At 47.4% G+C, this 21,721-nt stretch overlaps 1 protein-coding gene across 1 annotated transcript in view; it reads right to left on the bottom strand.

Moving 5' to 3' along the window:
* The window catches only part of LIPC (lipase C, hepatic type), a 150,118-nt gene that overhangs the window by 41,271 nt on the left and 87,126 nt on the right, over positions 1-21,721 (bottom strand). The window lies entirely within an intron of this gene.

The following is a 21,721-nucleotide window of genomic DNA, read 5'->3' on the forward strand; positions in this document are numbered from 1 at the left end:
TCAGTTAACTTTCTAGACCTCAGTTTCCTCATCTGGAAAATGAGGAGATTGGACCCACTGGCTCTGAGTTCTCCATGGTGATGCAGAGATGTCCTTTGCTTTTTGAGTCAGCTGGACCAGAGTCCTAAACCTGGATTTTCCTCCAAATCAGCTGGAAAACTAAAAGGTTGGGAGAAGATCCCAGGGTCCCTCGGGTGCTGAAATGTGTGAGTTCTGCCTGTCCTATCTCTGTAGATTCAGTAGATAAAAGGTTCCAGAGAGAAGTGTTTTTGAGGCCAGAGCTAACCAGGCAAAAAGAAAAGTGAGAGTCAGAGTGGAGATGAGCTGGGGACTCCTGGCTCTGTTCCTGCAGGACTGCTGCCCTCTCCTGCACTGGAGTCTGAGCCTGATGCTTTGCACAGATAAACACTTGCAGCAGGAGGAAAGCGTTAAGCATTAACTTGGCCAGACGGCCCCAAGGTTACTCCTTAAGGCAAAAGTAAACCATGGGTGAGGAACGTGAGCCATAAGGGAGTGGTCCCAACCCACCCAACCCCTGAGCCTCCCTTGGGGTGTCCTTGAGTTGCAGTCTGTGGCTGAGAGGGCAGGTCACTGGGCCCTATTATAGCTTACATCTTAGAGGCTGAGGACCCACCATGACTCCATCATTCATGTATTCATTCATTTATTCTATCACACATTCAGTGAGCACCTATGATGTGGAAGGGATTGTGCTTAACATTGTGGTAGATACAACAGGAGGTAAGACAGATGGTGCTTTCAAGAAGTTCACGGGCATATGGTGGAAGCAAGTAAATGGACAATTGTTGCATAGCTCGGGAAGTGTTTCGATGGCTGAAGACTAGGAGAGGCAACTACCAAGCTGTAGCATGGCTGGTGTGAAGGCAGCCAGGGTACCCAGTGTTGGGCAGTTATCAGTTCCTCCAGGTAATCCTGGGGATTACAGTCAAAGGTCGGTCCTGACAGGAGGGGACTATGGAATGTGGGAGAAGAACAATGAGCCCATGTGTGATCAATAAATCACCCCTGGACTCACAGAGCTTGAGGTCATGGCTGCAGTCTGCACCCGGGGCCCTTCAGCTCTCCTGGGACCCTTGTCAGCCCTCATCTCTTTTGAGATTCCCCAGCCCTGGGGTCTGCAGAACAGCTATTTCCTTTCTCTGCACCTTCATTTCCTGATGCAGAAAGGAGGGGCTCACTGACTGGCCAAAGGCCAGCAGCTGGCTAAACGAAGCAAACCAGGGCCAGAATCCCATTTCTCTACCTCTCTCTCCTTGCACCTCAGTTCTGTGACTGCAAAACCTTTCTGGGTCTGTGCTTTTACTCTTGATTCACTTTCCCTAAGGTGTTCTGGATTGGTGTCTTCCTTTCACTGTGTCTGGAGGCATGGCAGACTACTGCCTGCCCCCTTCAGACCATGAACATGAACCTTGATTCCTGGGGCACCCTGGAAGCAATGGCAGAGGCAGAACAGTGTAATGGAAAGGGCACTGGCTTTGGAGCCAGTCAACTATGTATTTGATTCTCTATCAGTTAGGAGCTGTGTGACCTTGGGAAGCTCACTTAACCCGAGGGAACCTCAATTTCCTTCTCTTAAATTGCAAATATGAATATCCATCCCACAGGGTTCTTGTGAGAGCTGGAGGAAGCTTGGAGAAAGATCTAATACAGATCTTAGCATTCAATACTTCACTTCCCCTTCCTTTTAAAACTTGCCTAAGATCTCTTCCATCTCATGTCGTGACCCCACACAGTTCCTCCCAGACCCTTTCTGGTACTCACGCAGTGAGGTCTCTGCTGATCTAGCACTTTTCTGTGAATTCTGTGTACCTCCTTTAGGCAGCACATCACATGTCTTGGCAAGAGCACTGTGCCTTTGTGTCAAGAAAAGGAGGTCCCTCTTCAGAATGAGGATTTCAGCCTCCCCTCTCCCATGTGTCCACGCTCTTTTAGGCGGTAAGAATCTATCGACCTTATGCAGCAGCTTTGGAGCCTGCCCAGCTGCCTCTACCAGCTGGGGTTCTCCAGGCATGCCATTCGAATCAGGCAGCTCCAGGAGCCAAACCAGGCTACAGGTCAATGGGGAAATAAAACCCTGACTACAAGACATACCCAGCCAGTGTTCTGTCCTTAAACCACTGCTAAATAAATACTTGCCCTTCCAGGATCCCCTACGTTTTACATTATCTTCTATGTTTGTGAGCAGTGGTTCTTCCATACACACATGCCTAAGATGCAGACTCCTGGGTGCCATGCCCAGTGCAGCTGATTCAGTAGGGCTGGGGAGGCCTGAGAATCTGCATTATTCTAAGCTGACGGATCATCCTGAGGATGACTTGCCTAGTCGTTGGCCATATGAGCTTTGGCCATCCCTGATGAGTACAGATGCAAAAATTCTTAACAAAGTTTTAGCAAACCAAATTCAACAGCACGTTAAAAGGATAATACACTACGATCAAGTGGGATTTATCCCTAGGACTCAAGGATGATTCCACAAATCAATTGAGACACCACATTAATTTAAAAAAAATATGATCATCTCAATAGATTCAGAAACAGCATTTGACAAAGTTTAACGTCATGTCATGATAAAAACCCTCAACAAATTGGGTATAGAAGGAACACATCTCAACACAGTAACGGTGATGTATGACAAACCCACAGCCAACAGCATAGTCAATGGTGAAATGTTGAAAGCTTTCCTTCTAAGAGAAAGAACCAGATAAGGATGCCCCCTCTGGCCACTTTTATTCAACATAATACTGGAAGTCCAAGCTAGATAGACAAGAAAAAGAAATAAAAGGCATCCAAATCAGAAAGGAAGAAGTCAAATTGTCTCTGTTTGCTGATGACATGATCTTGTGTATAGAAAATCCTAAAGGCTCCATCAAAAGACCGTTAGACGTAAGATACAAATTCAGTAAAGTTAGGATACAAAACCAGCCAACAAAAATCAGCTGCATTTGTATGCACTAAGAATGAACTATCTGAAAAAGAAACAAAGAAAACCATCTTGCTGTTCATTGTAATCCCTATCAAAATACCCATGGCATTTTTTTATACAAATAAAAAAAAAATCCTAAAACTAGTATGGAACCACTAAAGACCCTGAATAGCCAAAGAATCTTGACAAAGAACAAAGCTTGAGGCATCACACCTCCTGATTTCAAACTATATTACAAAAAATTGTATTACAATTATAATTGAAATAGTGTGATATTGGTATAAAAACAGACACATAGACCAATGGAACAGAATTAAAAGCCCAGAGATAAAAACACACACATATGCCTTCACTGACCTTGGCCCCAGGGGCCCTTGACTTCGGCTGTTGAACAAATCGGGGGGCCAGGCTCCTTCCCGTGGGGTCCTTAGTGACCTGAAAGAGTGAAGTTGACCCCACAGGGAACCTCCCAAGTAGGCAGCTTCCTCTCTGGCTGAACTGGGCCCAGCAGATGGCAAAGTGCTTGGGGCCGTGGGGAGCCAAGGTGCGAGAAATTCCATGGAAAAAAAGCCAGGCAGCAAGTCCTCTAGGGGACATCCCTGGAAAAGTGTTACTAGAATTCAGCCTCTACCCTGAAGGTAAAGCGTCCTCAGAGGAGGCTGTCTTGCTGTTGTGTTTTCAGTGTGGCCTTACTTTATGTGCAGTGTTACGTGGTCTCTGCTTCTGCAGGGAGATGGCTCATCCCAGGCTTCTTGGGAGCTGGGGGTGGAGGAAACTGAGGTGGTGGCCACTCTGGACCATGAGCTGCTAGAAGAAGGAGGGTGGAATCATCCTCCAAGGGGCTGGGGTCAGGCCAGTAGGGCCAGTCTTGGGCAAATCAGGGGGAGAGGGGAGAGTGGTGAGAAGATATGTTGGATATGGCCCACTGGGGATCTAGGGCTGGCGGTGTGGGACCCAGTGGAACAGCCCAGTCTGTCTATCTCCTGCAGAAGGATGAATGGGGAGCAGGGAGAGAGTGGCAGGGGTGGATGGAGAAGCTGGCAGCAGCTCTGTCTGCCCCCAGGTGTTCTCTAGAAAGGACACATCAACTCTCTCTTGCTGACCATTGTCTTCCCCTGCTTCCGCCCGCAACTCCCACAACCAGCAGAGACGGGAGATGGGGAGAAAGAGAGCTCACAGTCGCCTTCATCGTCATCATCGTCATCACCATTAATGCTTGGGCTTCTTATATCACCTGCTGAACTTGTTGAGGACTGAACTTGTCTTTCCACCTCCCACCTTCAACCAGCTTTTGCTGACTTCCTCATCCTGCTCCCATGTCCCTCTTCCTCCAGGCACGTGCTTACCAGCCTCAGTCATCTCCCACTCCTCCCTCCTCTTCTTCCCCCCTTACCGTCAGCAACTACAACTCTAGCAGTAATATATGTGACTTACTCCCCGGCAGTTCCACCCTTCCCTGTCCACCCCCGTCCTGCCAGATGCTGTGCCCCAGCCCGAGCTGCCTGGAGGTCCTGGGCAGCCCTGCTCTCTCCCGCCTCCGCGTCTTTGCTTTCACAGTTCCCTCTGCTAGGAATTCCCTCTCCCCTCCCTCCGCCTCAGCCCTCACCTTGGGGGGACCCAGAATGTGCGCTTTAGGGCTGAGGTTTCAGGAAACTTCTGACAACTGGCTGGGAGGACGGCCCCTTCTGTGTGCTCCCCAGACCCCTGTGCAGACCCTGGGGAGGGATTCTTTGCTTCTGTGCTGAATTGACGACTAGTCTGAACGGCCTGTGCCTTAGGCACCTGCGTGCTCCCAGCACCCTAGGGCAAGGCTGCCTCAGAGGTGGGTATCTGATGAATTGAATTAATAGGATAATTTCCTTTTTCTGCTCTTCCTAGGGAAAGATGTTTCAGTCAGCCAAAGCTGAGAGGAAGAGGAGGGTAGAGGCAGGGACTCCACAATGCCACTTCTGGTGCCCACAGGCCCCTTGCAGTGGTCATGAGCTGTTAGACCATCAGCACGGTGATTTGCTGTCTAGGAATGCGCTGGAAACAAAGGCGCTAACAGATAAGAAGAAAGTTCCAGATGTTCTTTGGAATCATAGATGGTCCTTTGTTTCGTCTTCATCTCCAAGTTCTCCAGACCCTGAAGCAGTCTCCTTCCTTCTCTTCCCTTCCCCTTTTGTAATTCCTCATTGATTTCAAGCCTTACAATTCAGTTTTTAAAAATTGCCTTTGTGAAGCCTGTTCTGGATCTGGAACTCTGTTGCAGTATTCATAGGGGTTGTGGGAAGAAAAGAGTTTTGTAGTCAAATAAATTTGGGAACTGTTGTAGTAAGCAACCTTAATCAGGCTTCCTGCTGGCCAGAGGCGTTAAGATGCTACTTACTGCGCATTTAATCTCTTAGGGAGAAATCCGTGCGGTGGTTCTCACACTCGGTTACAGCTGACCCTGGAACAATGTCGAGGGTGAGGGATGTCAATGCCCCGGGCAATGGAAAATCCGAGGACTGTTATCTCGGCCTCAAAACAAAGGAACTGATAGATGACTCACCCAGGGGCAGGAAGCTGAAGCAGTCTGGATAGAATCAGGGTTCAAACACTAGTTCTTTTGATTCCACATATTGTGATGTCTAATTGAACACAAATTTCCCCCCACACTTAGTTAACTTAAAATCTGTGGGGGTGGGTATAGCTCATGGGTAGAATGCATGCCTAGCATGCACAAGGTCCTAGGTTCAATCCCCAGTACCTCTACTAAAAAAAAAAAAAGAAAAAAAAAGATCTGTGACATGAAAGTACAGGTACTATATTTATTGAAAAAAATCCATGTGTAAGTGGACCTGCACAATTCAGACCCATGTAGTTCAAACCAGTATTGTTCAAGGGTCAAGTGGACTTTGGGGGAGGTTGCTCGCCGCCCCGTCCCCCACAGCATTCCTTTCTGCAGCCAAGCATTTCTGGGACTGCTATCTCACGGGACCCACTGGAGGAAATCCTGTCTGAGGACAGTTTTCCTTCACGCCTGTATCCTGTAGGGCCCCACTCATACTCATCTGTGTCTGGAAGGCCCCGGGCTAGCTGCCCTCGTGAAGGGAAGGCCTCAAGGTGGGGCACAGGCTGGGCACTGGGAGAGCGTGTGGTCAGGCCCCTCAAGATGACTGTTCTCTAGCTCTTTGTGCATCCCCTGCTCCACCAGTCCCGGCATCACCTACACCGTGTGCACATGAACTTGCTCACCACCTGCCCCAACTAGTGATTGTTCTAATCCTTAGGCCAGAACGGCTCCCCTTCCTAGTTTATTAAAGGGAAACATCTGCCCTGTGATGCTTGTTAACCTGTTGGGCTGGGAGGGACGTGCCCCGGGCGCTGGTTTCCCTGGTAACTGATAAGCCCCCCCGCCCCCTCCCTGGCATCAATTCCCCCTCGAAGTGGTAGCCTCCTTCTCCCCCGACTAGTGCTAGTGACAGCTGCTGCCTTGTCCTGCCTGCTGTCCGCCTTACACAGTGGGACGTCGCTCCAGGACCCTTTCCCTCTGACCTACGAGATCCCCTCTCCAGTAAACCACTGGTGTCTCTTTCTCTGTCTCTGGGCTCTTCTGTTCTGAGGCTGGGCCCCTCTGAGGCTTGCAGGCCTGCAGGTGCCGCCCAACAGGGAGGGACAGGGTCTTCTTAGGTGTCAGTTATAGGCGGCTCTGCAGGACAGCGAGAGCCGCACAGCTCTCTGTTGGAATCAGAGCTGGGATATTCTCGTTGGGAGATAACCACTATCCTGGCTTTTTCGGTGTTTTTCCTTCTAGTCTTTTTCTGTGCAGATATGTCGTATGGGATTTTACTTTTAGGTTTTCTTTAAAGTACAGAGGGTCTGTTGATTAAAGTTTGTGGAATCAATAAGAATGGGGGCACTTAGGAGTATTTTAGCTAGCAGGTAAGTTTTTTTTTTTTTTTAAAGATCAAATTGAATGGTTTTTAAATCGTGCTCCTAGGATTCCAAGCCCAAGGCCTGTGGAGGTGCTCCAGGGGCTGCTGGGGTGCGGGGAGGGGCTGCAGAAGTTGAGGGGGCAGGTTCCTGATGTCCATGTCCGTTTGAACCCAAACAACAACTGCTGTCAGGGTTTAATGTTTTTTGCTTGATATCCTGTTTGTGAGAGGGCTTCCACTGGCTGACATCTGTTCATAAGCCACAAATCTAGACAAATCACTCATTTCACAGATTAAAACAGGAACTGTGAAAGAAAGGTTAAAATACACGTAAATCAGTCACACCTCTAGGTACTGGCTCCAGAATCCGGGTTTCCCGATACACCATCGAACACTCTTTCTACACACCCTTGTATCTGTTTATTTCCTTCTGACTTTGCCACTTTCCAAAGAGAAGAATAAAAGATAACAAGGAGCAAACAGCAGCGAGGGTGCCGTGGTAAATGCACTGAGACGCGGTTGGGGGAAAGGTACAGATCGATCCCATCTGTTCCTCATTTCGTCTGTTTCACTGCATCTCTTCTTATGCTAGGCCTTAAAATGTGAAGAAACGGATGATAAGAGCGAGGGCTGCTTCTGCCAAGAATAACTCACGAGGAGACGCAGTACAGTACCCCAGTCTCCAGTGAAATGAACTGTTTGATCAGAACTGCCGTGTTCTGTAAATATTCAGTCTATTGATGAAGAGCTCTACAAACAGGGGCAGCTCCTGCGCCAGCCTCCTGAGAGACTCCGGGAGGAGCTAGAGAAGACAGAGAATGAGGGCAGATTCGGCTGTCTTGATTACTGGGATGGGGGCACCGACAGAGGAGGGGGGTCAAGGGAGTCATCATGTGCCTACGGCACGGACCACTCTGTGATCAGAGCAGTGGTACGTGGGCCAGGGGGACAACAGAGGGGTTCAGAAGCACCTCTCCTAATCCTTCACTTTGCCTGGGTGGTTAGAAGTGTGTCCCTTTCATTACAGTGATGCTAATACTGTGTAGGTCCTATGCCCCACTCAGTTCACTAACCTCACACGAGACACTGAGGTAGGAGGGTCCTCCTCAAACCCACACAGTTTGGCTCCAGAGATGGCCTCTTTTTTGAGGTGATAAAGCTTATTTATTTATATGAAGCTATAATTTATCTTAAATGTAGAGCTCTGTGAGTTTCTGCCTCTGTTTACGACCAGCGTGGCTACTGCCTAGAGCAAGACAGAACATTTCCATTCCCAGGCGGTTCCCCAAACCTGTCTCCAGGTAACACCACCGAAGACATAATCACTGTCAGGACTTCTGTCACCAGAGATTGGCTTTGCCAGTTCTTGCACTTCAGGTAAGAGGTTCCAACCAGCGCTCTTTTGTGCCTGATTCCTCTCACTCACCGGTATGTGTGGTTCAGCCTTGTTATCGCATGAGCAGAGCCTGCATCTTAGCTCCTATGCATCCTGCCTCTTGTCAGGTTAACTAACTTCGTGCTGCCTCCTGGAAACGTCTCCTTGGGAAATGGTTTGAGTTAACGCAGAGTTGGCTAAGTCTGAAGGGGTGCAGTGAGGATGCTGAAGGTTAAATTTGGGGTGTGGCCAAGAAGAGAACGTTTTCGATAACTCCTAGGGGCTGTAGCATGTAATGAGAGAAGGGTACAACTCTGAGGGCAAGAGGTAAGAGGCCTGGTGTGGTGCAAAGCTCGTGCCAAAGAAATATTAGGGCCCAGTCCTCACTGCTGGGCTCCAGGTCTAGACTCATTGGTGTAAGCATGAGTTCCCCTTTTACAGAGCAAACCTGGTCCCTGCCTCCCTCTCCAACATGGGGGCAGCATTCTTAGGCCTCAACTGAGGGGTGATTTTTGTCTCCCCTTCCCTTCCTCCCCCGCTGGGGACATTTGACAATATGGTAGCATTTAGAGAGATTTTTGGTTGTCAGGAGTAGGGGTTGGGGACGCTACTGGTGTCTAGTGTGAGGAGGCCAGGGGGCTGCTTAACATCCTGCAATGCATAGGACAGTCCCCCGGCCCCACCTCTAACAAAGGAGCATCCAGCCTTAAATGTCAAAGACGCTGCAGTGGAGAAGTCCTGGTATAGGGTCCTCATGAAATGTGTAGCTTGTTTTCTGATACAGCAAGAGAAGAGCAGGGCAGAATGGAAAGAGTTCTTGACCTAGAGTTAGAGGACCACAGAAGTTCAAGGTCCTACTCTGCCACCAAGCAGCCATCTGACCTGTTCACATCACTTAACTTGGGTGAGGCTGACTTCCCTCATCTTTTGCTGGGAACCACGCCACCTGCCTCTCCTACTTACGGACTTGCCAGGATCAAGTGAGAATGTCAACGAAACAGCTTTGAAATGCTTACATGTTAGTCTTTTATTGGACTGTGGCAGCAAATCAAGCCTGCGGGGGATTTTGTGTCCAATGCTGGTGCGAGAATATTTTCAGCAGGGTTTCTGTTTTCCTGTGTTCAGTTTCCAGGGTCGTAGCCTCATTCTCACATCTGTGTCGGAAAGAAGCTCTTATACAAAGGGTGTTTCCTGGAACTGTGGGCAGGGCTTCAAACATCCCTGCAACTCTCTAAGGCTGCAGTTCTCAACACTTGCAGCCTGGAAATTCTCTTTTAAAACCTTGTGAGACTTCCAAAGGGGTCTGCTTCAAAAACGCAAGGTATTTTTAGTCTTGAGTCTTGGATTTGATTTTGTCCCTTGGGAGGCTGAGGGAGAGGCCCTCCTGGGTGAGGATGTGGAATGTTACGGCAATGTTCATTTGTCGGAATATTGTTCGCTTACTGGGCTGTACCATGTAATGCAGAGAGGGGTACAACTCTGAGGGTGAGAGGTAAGAGGCCTGGTGCGGTGCAAAGCTCGTGCCAAAGAAATATTAGGTATTTTTAAAACATTGGAGAACTTTGCTTTGTAAAAGGTTGAGGTGAGGTAGTAAACAGTTCTACTCAAATACAGTGCTGAAGGGAGACTCAGTGTGCTGATGGATAGTGTGGGATGTGGGTATTTTGGCATCATGTGGTAGTTATTCACGACACAAGCTGTGTTGTTTAGAATCTTAATACAGGGAGGAGGTGGGCTGAATCCTTTTAAGAGAGCCACGTCAAATTCTAGCACTCAAAAGTGTCTACCAAAGGACTTCTGCTGCTGGCCAAGATGAAATAAGAGAATTCAGATTGATACTATCACCCTAAATAACCGGACAAAATATATGAAAGAACAGTTTTCAAACACCGGGCTGTAAGCGGCACAGGATGTGAACTTGAGAGGGGAAGTGAAGGAGGAGGGCGTACCACTGCCCCGGTTTGCAACCTGGAGAGTTTCCAGCCCACAGGCCCCTCCTAGTGGAGGGGGCAGATTTGGGAGTTGAATTCCAAGGCAGTTTGAGTTTAGAAGGGTGCTAGAGAGGAGAGTGCTCCAGAGATCTGCAGAGGGTCTCCCCTAGTCTTCAGCTGATAAAGAGATTAGCACAGGCATTTGAGGAATCTACCTGAGGCTGGGGAAGGAAGGAGTGGAAAGGAGCGAGGGCAGTAACTCACACGGGGCTGGGAAGAGTGTGTTCCCACCAGCAGAGAAAGCCTCATAAGCATAAAGCATTGGCTAGATTACTCAGAAGGTTGTCACTTCCAGAGTAGGGCACATTAGCCCTAGACTAAAGGCTGCTCTGGTCCCACCCAACAAAGTTTTAAAGGAAGCCTTAAAAAGATTAAGCTGTTCTAAAGTGGTTTAGTTGCATCCCAGAAAAAATCTAAAGAATGTTTAACACAAGACTATTCAGCACTGACAGTAAAATTCATACTGTATTATCTAATCAAAAATTACCAGGCATGGTAATAAATTTGCCTTGCACAAAGTATTTGCTAAATAAATAAATGAGTTTACAGCAAAACAAAAACAAAACCGCAACCAGACCCAAATGGTTAGATTCTGCAGAACAAGATTCAGTCTGTGTTAGGCTGAACAGTGACCCTTCCCCAGAGTTGTCCACATCCTGATCTCCAGAATCTGCGAATATGCTCACTTATCTGGCAAAAGGGACTTTGTAGATGTGATTAGGTGAAAGATCTTGAGACGGGAGATAATCTTGGACTATTCTGAATGCGCCGAGTGGAATCACCTGGGTCCTTAGAGAGGCTGCTGGCTTTGTGAATGTCGGAAGGGGCCATGAACCAAGAACGACAGGCAGCCTCTAGAAACCGGATAAGGCAAGGAAATGGATTATCTCTTCAGAGCCTTTAGAAAAAACACAGTCCTGCTGACATCATCATGGTTTTAGGACTTCTGACTTCCACAATTGTAAGGTGATAACTTGTGTTGTTTTAAGTCATTACATTTGTAGTAAGTAATCTGTTACCGAAGCAATGAGAAAGTAATGCACAGCCCTTATTTCCCTGTTCACTTCTTAATCTTAACCTGGGGAAGACGTGTAGCTTTCCCGGATCTCTGTTTTACTTTCAGCCAAGTAGGGTTAAAGCTGTCCTTCCTATACGTGGTAAAGGCAGCATGAAGTAGCACTAGTTGAGATCACAGAAAATACGACTTAAAATCCCAGCGCTACTACCCTGAGTGTATTTCTCATGTTGTGCAGGTGCCCGACACACATTCAAACCTGCAAACACTCTTATGCAATAGAGACCATTATCCACCGTTTAGTCATGGAAAACCGAGGCTCAGAAAGGGCAAGGAAGTTGCTCAGGGTCACAGCGGTAGAAACAGAGGAGCTGGCCTTCCGCCTTCTGTCTCAGGTCTGTCTGACTGCGAGCAGGTGCTCCTGCTTATTTTGTCATCCTGGCAATGATACATGTTCTGTAAACGCGAGCTATTCTGGGGATGATGATCACTGTACCACTCTGTTATTATTCTGTCCTCATGCCTCTTTCCTGTAACAACATCTGAGTGTTCCACGCCTCGTATCCCAGCCTGTCACCAGCCTGTCACAGAAGTGATTGAAATGCTACTAATTCAGCATTATGACTTTCCGGCTGGGCGAAGCTGGCAAGGCACTGCGGAGATGTTTGTTTATCCGAGAGCAAGTGGCTCTGAGGTTTGGAAACGGCAACGCCCCTCCTTCCACCTCTGAGAGAAGCACAGTTGCATGTGGTGAGGGTGGTGCTTGGCCCTTTGCGAGTGGGGGACAGGACATGGCTGCTGGCTGCCCCCGTCTCTCCAGACTTCTCTGTTGCACAAGAGTGAACTCAGGGGGCTTCTTTGAGGGGGCTCTGCCATTTGAGCCCCTGATCCTTTTTTCTTTTTTTTTTTTGGTAAAATGAGATGCATGCTAATTGCAGCTTGTTTTCCAATCCGCCTTCCCCTTCTTTCATGTACCTGCTTCCTCTTCCCTTTTCCTTCCCTCACCTTCAATTTCCCCGCATTGTTCTGAGGTCTGTTTGTTTTTAAGGGGTTCGCTTGGCTAATAGGAATTAGGGCCAAAGGGGCCGGCTCTGCTTGAGCTGTGCTTCCTGGAGTAAAGAGGAATGGTTTGCTTTGAAGGTTGTTGAGAATATTTGGATTAATCACATTCCTTTTAATATTTTCCCTTGTTTCTGATCATCAAAGAGCTCCAAAAGGTTTGAGCTGGTGCAGAGTTTCTTCTAGTTTGTCCTTGGGAGCAAGTGTCTGGAACAGGATTGATCTAAAAACATTTTCTGAGGGAAGCCTTGTTAATGGGGCAGGCTGCAAATTCACATCAAGGGAGTGTCATCTTTTGAAACAGCTTCTTGGCAGAAAGGGATGTGGGATTGCAGGGGAATCTGAATCTGCTAAGCTTCCATTGAATGTACCCCTTGTTTCCAGACGGTGCCAAGTGGAATCTGGGGGCTGTGGGCTGGGAAAATTGGACGCCTGCAGGATGCCTCAGAAAGGTCAGGTGTCCTTTGAGGTGAAACAGTCATCATTTCGGAGTTTTTTGTTTTTCTGTGTTCCTCAGTGTTTCCTTTTCTATGTACTTTTTTGGGGACCTTTTTTTTTGGTGGTTGTGTTTTGTTTTGTGTAGTTTAATGGAGGCAAAAGATGGAACTTTTGCCCTAGGGTCTGGAAGATGTTTGCCGAATGAGCCTTCCTGTGCCAGGTCCTCTCTTTGTGGCCGTCTCACTGCTTCCCGTTGACTGTAAGCACCTTGGGGACAGAGGCCACAACTTCACCTTTCTTCCCTACCCTCCACCTTGTACACCATGCAGGGGATGCTCAGGTTGTTTGGTACCTGACCCCAGGCTATGTACATCTACGTGCCAAGGCTCCAACTCCATGAACCAGGCCACTTTAAGACGGGATGGGGCAGGTCCAAGAGTCCATCTGCCTCTTTAAAAGACTGTTAGATCCAGAGAAGCCACCCATGGCCTTTGAGCCCTGTGGGTTTTCTAAGCAGTGTGGTTGGCTCAGCCTCCTTGGGTCATTCACTTTCCTTCCTTACACTTCTGGCTTAAAGGCTCAGTCCTCGTTTTTCACATCTATCCCTACCAATGACTTGAATGGCCTTTTCTCTCTTAAAAAAAGCAAAATAAACCAAAAGCCAAACTCTTTTTTTTAAAGAACTTAAAAAATAGAGAAACACCAGAAGTACAAAGAAAAATAACTAAAATGACTTGTAATCTGACAATTAAAGATAACCATTGGATTATGGTTTCTTTCTAGTTTTTAAAATGAGAAATGTGCTGCATGTGTGTATGTGTGTGTGTGTGTGTGTGTATATATATATATATATATATATATTCCATATATATATATGGAAAAGTATGTATATATAAATATACATGTATTTCTTATTTAGAATCCCAATTTTATTACTTAATGTTTTGTCTTAGACATTTCCCATGACATCAATAATTGGCTTTCACAGCTACAGAGAATTTCAGTGTGTAGTTGTATCAGAATTACTTGGCCAATCTTCTACTGTTATAATTTTATCCACTTTTTTCCTTCCAGATGTAAACAATACTGTGACACAGTCGTCCTATTCATGGACCTCTTTCTACATCCCAGATAAATACTTTTTTGAACGAATTCCTAGAAGTGGAATTACTAGGCTAAGTGACCTGAGCTTTTAAAAGAGCCCTAATACATGTTGTCAGTTGTCTGTTAGCTCCAGTCTAGCTCTTACTGGTGCAAACCAACTATGGGGTTCCCTTGTGGACACAATGGGTCCCCCCTGCCTCAAGTCAGTCCTACCTAGGAGAACCCTCCAGGGGCCTAACCCTTGAGGTGTGGTATTTATGGATCATGTCTCTGCAGCATCTGCCATCATCACTGGAAACCCCACGGGAGATGCCATGGAATGAGTTACTGTCTGTACTTCCTGGGGTCAAAGCCTTGCATTTAATGAAGATTGAGCTACTCTCCTTTTACCAGTCTCCCTTCCCAGGGACAAAGGAGGAATCGGGGGAGAGAACTGAAGGCTACCTTTGAGTTGGATCAACAGCTGGAAAGCCTCAGCTGGAAACCTGCCAGATTTGTACACAAATGTGGATGATCATCTAATTCATATGTTACACTGTTTCATGTATTCTCGTTTTGATTCTTACAGGCATTAATTGAGTGACCTTGGGAAATCTCTTCCCCTGTTTGAGCCCCAGTCTTCTCCTCTGTAAAATACACATACTAATGCCTCCCAGGTACGGTTATTGAGATGCTGGAATGAGATGTTGTGTGTCAGCACTTTGTACGCTAGAGTGTACCTGGAGGGAAGTGTCCTCAGCGTCGTCCTCGTCGGCTGCACCTGCAGCGTTGTTGGCCATGCATCAGTCTGTGTTTCAGGGCAGCTGCCTCTGGGCCTCTGAGTTTGGACCGGCCTGGTGCAGGTCCTCAGAGACTAGACTAGACAGCATAGACAAGGGCACCCATTTGTCCTACGGTTACCCTTGGCAAAGTCATCGCTAAAGACCTTGAGGTTTCTGGTGAGGGGGATAGCATTCCAGGCCTGGTCAGCCAGGGACCTTGTGGCCTTTGGCAAGTCACGCAACCTCCTCACAGCCTCAGCGTCCTCATCTGTGAACTGAGGGCCAGCGCCAGAGTGGGCAGGGGCCTTGGTTCTGTAGGGTGTGTCCAGATGCCCTGCTGAGGCATTTGGAATTAACTGAGTCAAGAAGGAAAACAGAAGAACAGTGGGAAAAGCTACCATTTGTTGAGGGCCAACTATATGCTCGGCATTTTATTAGTACCCCCCTTCAGTCACTGATTCATTCATACACACACACATCCTTTACTTTCTCTTTCTTCCTTCCTTCCTCCCTTCCTTCCTTTCTTTCCTCACTCTCTTTCTTTCTTTCTTTCAGAACTTACTATATGCTAGGTTAGATACCATGAACAAAACAAGAAATAAGACAGACAAAGTTAGTGCTTACGGCCTTATAATAGTACTTTATATTAAATAAGAATTTAGCACAGTGCCTGGCATAAGGAGGGTTCAGTTTTCTATTATTTGTATATTTGTGGATTAAAGAAGCTAACGTGAGTTTTTCTACAGCTGGGACAGTGAGGAGATTCCGGAAAACGTGTGGGGCATTTGTCCTTCTCTGTGAGAATGCTGCTTGGAGGGAGACCATCTCTTTTTTATGAAAGCTGTTCTCTCTGCTGCGGAAAAGCCTGCCTGAGCCACAAAGGACGCGTGGGCGGTGGCTGGGGAAGCATGTGCAACAATGGTTCAAAGGGAGGCTCGGGTTCTGCTCCCCAAATGTCTCTCAGCTTGGGCTGGTGCTCACACACTGTGGGCACGTCTCTGTGCTGCTTGGCTGGCTGGTTATTTGGCTGAGAGGGAAATTAGTGGTGCCAGCAAGGCCTCTGGTTAGGAAGCTGCAGAGGGTTGTGAGTCAAGGAGAACGTGCCTGTCCTCCGTGCGGCATGTCTGTGCTGTCTTACGAGGCCGAGTTGGGTTGGAAGACAGAGATGATGAACCGCCCATCAGTGAGGGCCGCCAGGAGCCAGGCTCTTGGCAAAGTAATTCCAATCAGTCCCCCGACAGCCTTGCATGGCGGCATAGCACCTCGCTTTAGCAGACGGAGGAATGTAGGCGCAGAGCCTTGCTCAGTGTCCTGTGGCCAGTCAGTGGGAGAACAGGCCTGCCTGGTTCCAGTGGGAGCCCCGAGAAGTGAGCTTCCACCCGGCGGTGCCCTTTGACCTGAGTGGGTGCCGCTCCTTGGAGTGCAGCCGAGTCAGTCTGTTCAGAGATGATGACTGAGTTGGTGAATTAGCTGGGAATTTTCTAGCTCCTTATTTCTCTCCTGATGCTTTTTTGGCCATTTCACTACTGGTTATCACCAGCCAGGGAGGTTGGATCGCTCTCTGTGAAACATGCTGGTTAAGAAGAGCACATGGAGTTGATGGCCCAGCGTGGAGCAGTCTGTGCCTCTGTGAGAACAGTAAACATACAGCTCCGTGTGAACACCCGGAGGAAAGCCAGGGTGTGGACTGAAAAGAGGGGCAGAGTAGCCAGAATCCTTGATGCTGAGATAGGATTGAGACTGACACAGCTGGACAGATTTCCTCCCCACCTCTGTCCCCCTCTCCTTTCCTCTTCTCTTCCTGTAAAGACTCGTGACGTGCCTGCGCTGTGCCCGGCTTGGGCGTACGACAGAGATGGGAGCGTCCCCGTCCTGTCAGTGGAGCAGGCAGAGAAGGCAACAGTCCACCAGCACGGTGTGGGAGGCGCTCAGGGAAGGGAGCACGGGAAGGGGTGTGGGCTTACAGCGGGGCCTGTCCATATTTGGGGGAGTCAGTGGATGCTTCCTGCAGGGAGCAGATACCTGAAGAAGGTTTCAAAATTAGGCACAGGCAGAGGATGGGGTGGGGTGGATGTAGGTGGGAAAGAGGTAAAAGCAGAAACAGGTGTAAAAGCCCGGAAGTAAGATAAAGACTTAGGCAACATGATTAGGAAGGAGATGACCTTCTTGTGCCTCCTCTGGTCTCGATGGGTTTGAGGAATAGGTTTGAAGAAGAGTGTTTGGGGGTTTGTGGTGGTGGTAACCATGATGCTGTGATGGGCTAGGAATGAGGAGGAGAAGGGGTGCAGATAGAGAAGAGTGCAGGGGTTCTTAACCATTTTGTCCTGATGGAGCCTAGGAACTGATTTCAAATGCATGACATAAAATACTTATGTTTACAAAGGAAACCGGTGACATGCACATACAGTTCCTTCATCCAGGCGGTCATGGCAAAGCACTACCCAAATGTCCTTCTAGGAAGGGCGTGCTGCCCTGGGTGTGGGGAGTGCTGTCAGTATTTGGTCTTTAGTGGCCAGGTCTTCAGTGTCTGACTGATCCGCAGAGAGCAGCCTTGCCCAAGGTCATGCCCGCAGCCGGTGACGATGGAGCTGAGAGTAAAAGGCCCAGCCATCTCAGCCCGATGCGGGGTGATGCTGACAGTCCACTTCACATCCAGAGCTGGCCGTGGGGTTGACCGAGGCTGCTGGGTTTGCACTGAAGCTTGACTGCCCCTCTGTCCCCTCCTACTTCTTTCCTCTCCCTTACACGGCTGTGGATCTCAAAGGCCCTCCGTAATAAACCACTGAATGCTGAACACTGTCTCTCCGTCTGCTTCCTGGGGAATCCAAATTGCATCAAGCACTAAATAAGATCCAGCAGCCAATCTAATAACGACTGTAATTTTGAAGTGGTTGTGAGCATAAGTGATATTTTGAGATACTTACAACCACTGTAATGTGATCTGTTGTGCTTGGTTGCCTGTGTTCATAATCAAAAGAAACGTTAAATTCCAATTACGAGTTAGTGCAGAGATAATTTTTGCCATTTGAGGTCATGAACTTCCTGAATTCTATCTGCAGACCCCCCTGAGGCTCTATGAACTCTAGGTTAACAGTTCTTGATATAGAGGAAATCTGGCTGGAAGAGAAAGGGAGAAGTTGTAACCACGTAGAAGGGTCCGAAGGTGGAGAATGGGGAGAAGGAAGAACGGCCACATCCATTGCACTAGCAGGATTTAGCAAATCCAAGCACAGGACACCCTGTCAGAAATGAATTTCAGATGAGCAGTAGACACTTCTTTAGTATAAGTATGTCCCACTCAGTATTTGGGACATATTTATACTATAAGTTATTCATTATTTACCTGAAATTCAAATTTCTTGGACATCTTGTATTGTATCTGGCAACCCCACTTGAACAGCTTCTCTGGCCCCCTTACTTTGGAGGTCACATGGCCTCCTTAAGGACATGAAAGAGCCCCGAGCTGGGCTTTTAGTCTTTGCTCTGACAGCTGTGTGGACTTGGGTGAGTCACTTGTCCTGGCCCCAGCTTCGGTCTCCTTGTCTGTCAGTGGAACTTAGAACCTGCATCATAGAAAGGGTATGAGGATAAAGAACGAACGAAACCTCCTTCAGAAACTGTAGTGCCTCTGGTGGGCGGTGGTGACTCCTGCCAGCTGGAAGAGGGTCCTAAGCTGTTGTGAAAACAGCCATAAGAAGCGAGTCCTGGAGGGGCAGTCTAGGTGTCTGCAAGTAAGTAAACTGATAGAGCAGGCCAGTTTGCTAAGGGAAATTGACTGGTTTATTTATGAGGTTAATTTGCTTCTAAACTAAGACTCCTGATCCAGACCATCCATTGATTTTAAGGACTTTTTTGGCATTTCTGCAAAATGTATGGTTGTGAAGGACACCAGGATACAGGCAGAGGAGAATAAAACACTCCAGCTAAAAAGGCAGTTTTCACTTTTCCGCCTCATCTGAACTGGGTTTTCACTTTTTCCCTCACGGTTATTTACGACTGAATTTCTTTGTGGGTGGTGACGACAATGGGCATTGCCTTCACCAGAATAATTAGACTGTATTAGACTCCATATGTTTACTAGGATGAAGCGTCATAAATATTTTTAAAATTTCCAAATTGTTTTTGTTAGAGTGGTTGGTTCCCTTTCCCCACGGGGGATGTGTTCCAAGACCCCCAGAAACCGTGGCCAGTACCATATCCCATATGTACGGTGATTTCTCCTATTCTAACGGGCAGATGGCACATGCAGTGCGGATGTGCTGGGCAAGGCGATTATTCACGTCCTGGGCAGGACGGAGTGGGCGGGTGCAAGACTTCAACATGCGGCTCAGAAAAGTGTGCAGTTGAAAATGCATGAATTGTTTATTTCTGGAATTTTCCATTTAATATTTTCAGATGGTAGTTGACCACGGTTGACTGACACCGAGGAAAGTGAAACCACAGATAAGGGGGAACTACTGTGTAATGTTTGCTGTGTGCCGATTAGCAGCGTGCTGGGCTGGTTTGTGGTCTCATGATGTTGTTGTGAGCTTCTAAGCAGGCCTGGACTTTAACCAGTGATAAAATCCTCCCAGACCACACACACTCTTTCCCACCTCAGGGCCTTTGCACTAGTGGTTCCCCTTGCCTAGAATATTTTGCTGACTCTTTGCAGGGTTGGCTTCTTCTTGACTTTGCCTCCTGAGGCAGGCCTTTCTTGCCTGTCTGTATAAATTAGGTTGTACTGTAACTCCCTATGACAGTGTCTAGCTTATTGTTTCGTAACATTTTTGGGAACTGGAATGATTTTATGCTTCGCTTCCTTGTTTATTATAGTGCTTCACTGAATACAACGTGCCATGGATGGTATGATAATACCATTGTTTTATACAGCACGGAAAAGGGAAAAAGAAAGCTACAAATTAAACTGTGACACGAAACCTTAATGACAGGCCTGGGGCAGGCATGAATTGCTCACAGTAGCCTCTGGTTGCTTTGAGATTTCTTTCATCTATTTTAAGGATTTGGCAGTTTCTCCTACTGTCAGTAGCTTTGCTTAGAGTGTGATGGACAATCCTTTTGCATGTCTATCAGTAAAGCGTGACTTCATATATTGCAATGATCACTCCATCAAATACCTGTTTGTTACTTTGTAAGAAATTATGGGATGGTGGTCATCTCTCCTAAGACAAACATCCCATGGATGCCTTCACACCATCTCCACGCATTTTTGTCTGAAAATCATAGGTTAGTCTTTTGGAAAACATTTTAACTGGCAATTAACCTTGACCCATCTAGTCTCAGCAGTGCACTTAACTCAGCTGAAGTGATGATAATACGAGCACTTCTGATCAATCTCACAACCATGGCCTAGCCTGCAGCATTGCTAAGGCATGTTCTGATTTCAAACATGAAGAAACACGTGCCTTCAAATTGATGAAATGAAGTATCTGTTTCCTCTCCCGGGGAACTGAGCTCTCGTCAGCTGTGTCTGCCATCGCGTGCCCAGCACCTCGCACGGTGTTGGCACACAGAAAGAATTCAGTAAATACGTGTCACGTGAATGGAGGAATGAATAGAATTCTGTACTTTTACATTTTCGTTAGCTGTGGAACTGATTGAAGTCTTATGGAAATAAAATAGTGTGAAAATAGCGTTGCTATTTTTAAAAACTCTTTTGTTCTGAATTCATTTAATTGATGATACCAATTATGAGAAGTAAACTTTTGACTGGTAGATACAATGGTAGATTCCCATTGATAGAATTCTCATTATCGTATTATGAAGCACTTTTGCGTAACACTTTTCAGTTTCCAAACACAGACATGCTGTCACTGGTACTAGTGACAGGTGTGAGTCTTAGTCGCCAAGCAGTGTAAACTGGGGCGCGTAGGACACAGAGTTGCATCCCTGTAAGTGTTGTGGCAAAGCACTGAGAATACACAGAGGGTGCTGGCCTGCTGAAGAATTGGCAAGCAGTAGTATGACTGCTATGCTCTAGAAAGGTGTAGAAGAACTAGGGCTGTGTCAGTGATGGTGGGAAATGAATTCTGAAGGAGAACAGGTATTTACTGAGCCCCTATGAGGCTAGTATGTGATCCTCACAGAAACCCTTGGGTTAGATGGCGTTGTGACACTTTGCAAATGGGGAAACTGAGACTCAGAGAGGATAACCAGCCCACAGCCAGTGGGCAGCTTCTCTAGGATCCCAATGCTTTTCCAAATACTCTGTGCCAACCCAGAAAACCTGGGATTTGTGGGCTGTCTAATAGGAGTTAATGGACCTCAAGGAGACCTGGGCCAGCTCTGGAATTAGAGTGGAGAATGTGGCCCGTCATCTGGAGAGAAGTCAAGGCATCGAATTTGATGGATTCTATTTTATCTGAACCACTGGTCGTGGACTGATGTCTTTCTCAGGCAACACTGAGGGGAACCTATAGATTTGGTAACAATGAGAGGATTTTGGTAATGGGTCCCCCACCATTCCCTGCACATCCTCTTTACTGTACTTCATTTGGCTTGTTTTATTCTTTGGTCTTTTCTGTAGTAGCTAAAAGAGTCACCGCACCAGGTGTGCTTTGATATAGGACCAGACACAAATGCACTGGGCTGTGGTGAAGGAGGGAATACTGGCTACAGCCTGCATTCAACAGAGAGGAAAGGAAGATGTGTAGAGGAATGATGAGAAAAAGCAGCAACAGCAATGGGTGAAAAAGCCCGTGGTCCTTTCACCAAGATCAGGACATACTGAGTGGTTCTTCACACGTGGGGCTGGGCAGGGTGCAAATGAATGGGGAGAAAAAGGCGTCCAAGAAGCTGGGATATGTGAGAACCTCAGCAGAAAGACTTTAGCCTTAAAGCCACTCCCTCAGCCGTCAGCACTGCATTTGGGGATGAATGCATACAGCTTTGTTCTAGAGCAAAGTTGATGCACTCAAACTCTCCTCTATTAACAAATTCATTAATAAAGAGGGTGGGGGTGGGCTTATAGGAAAGGTAAGGAGCTGGGAAAGGCATTTTCTGCTTCACCAAAGTGTGAGTGTTAAGGATCTCCTCCCCCGATAGTGACCACAGAGCACTAGGAAAGCCCCGAGACCTGTGTTCGGGTCACTTGTCGTGAAGGGAACTGGACTGGATTGACTGCTTCGGGGACAAT

This window comes from Camelus dromedarius, chromosome 5 (genome assembly GCF_036321535.1).
Source record: "Camelus dromedarius isolate mCamDro1 chromosome 5, mCamDro1.pat, whole genome shotgun sequence".
Taxonomy (NCBI): domain Eukaryota; kingdom Metazoa; phylum Chordata; class Mammalia; order Artiodactyla; family Camelidae; genus Camelus; species Camelus dromedarius.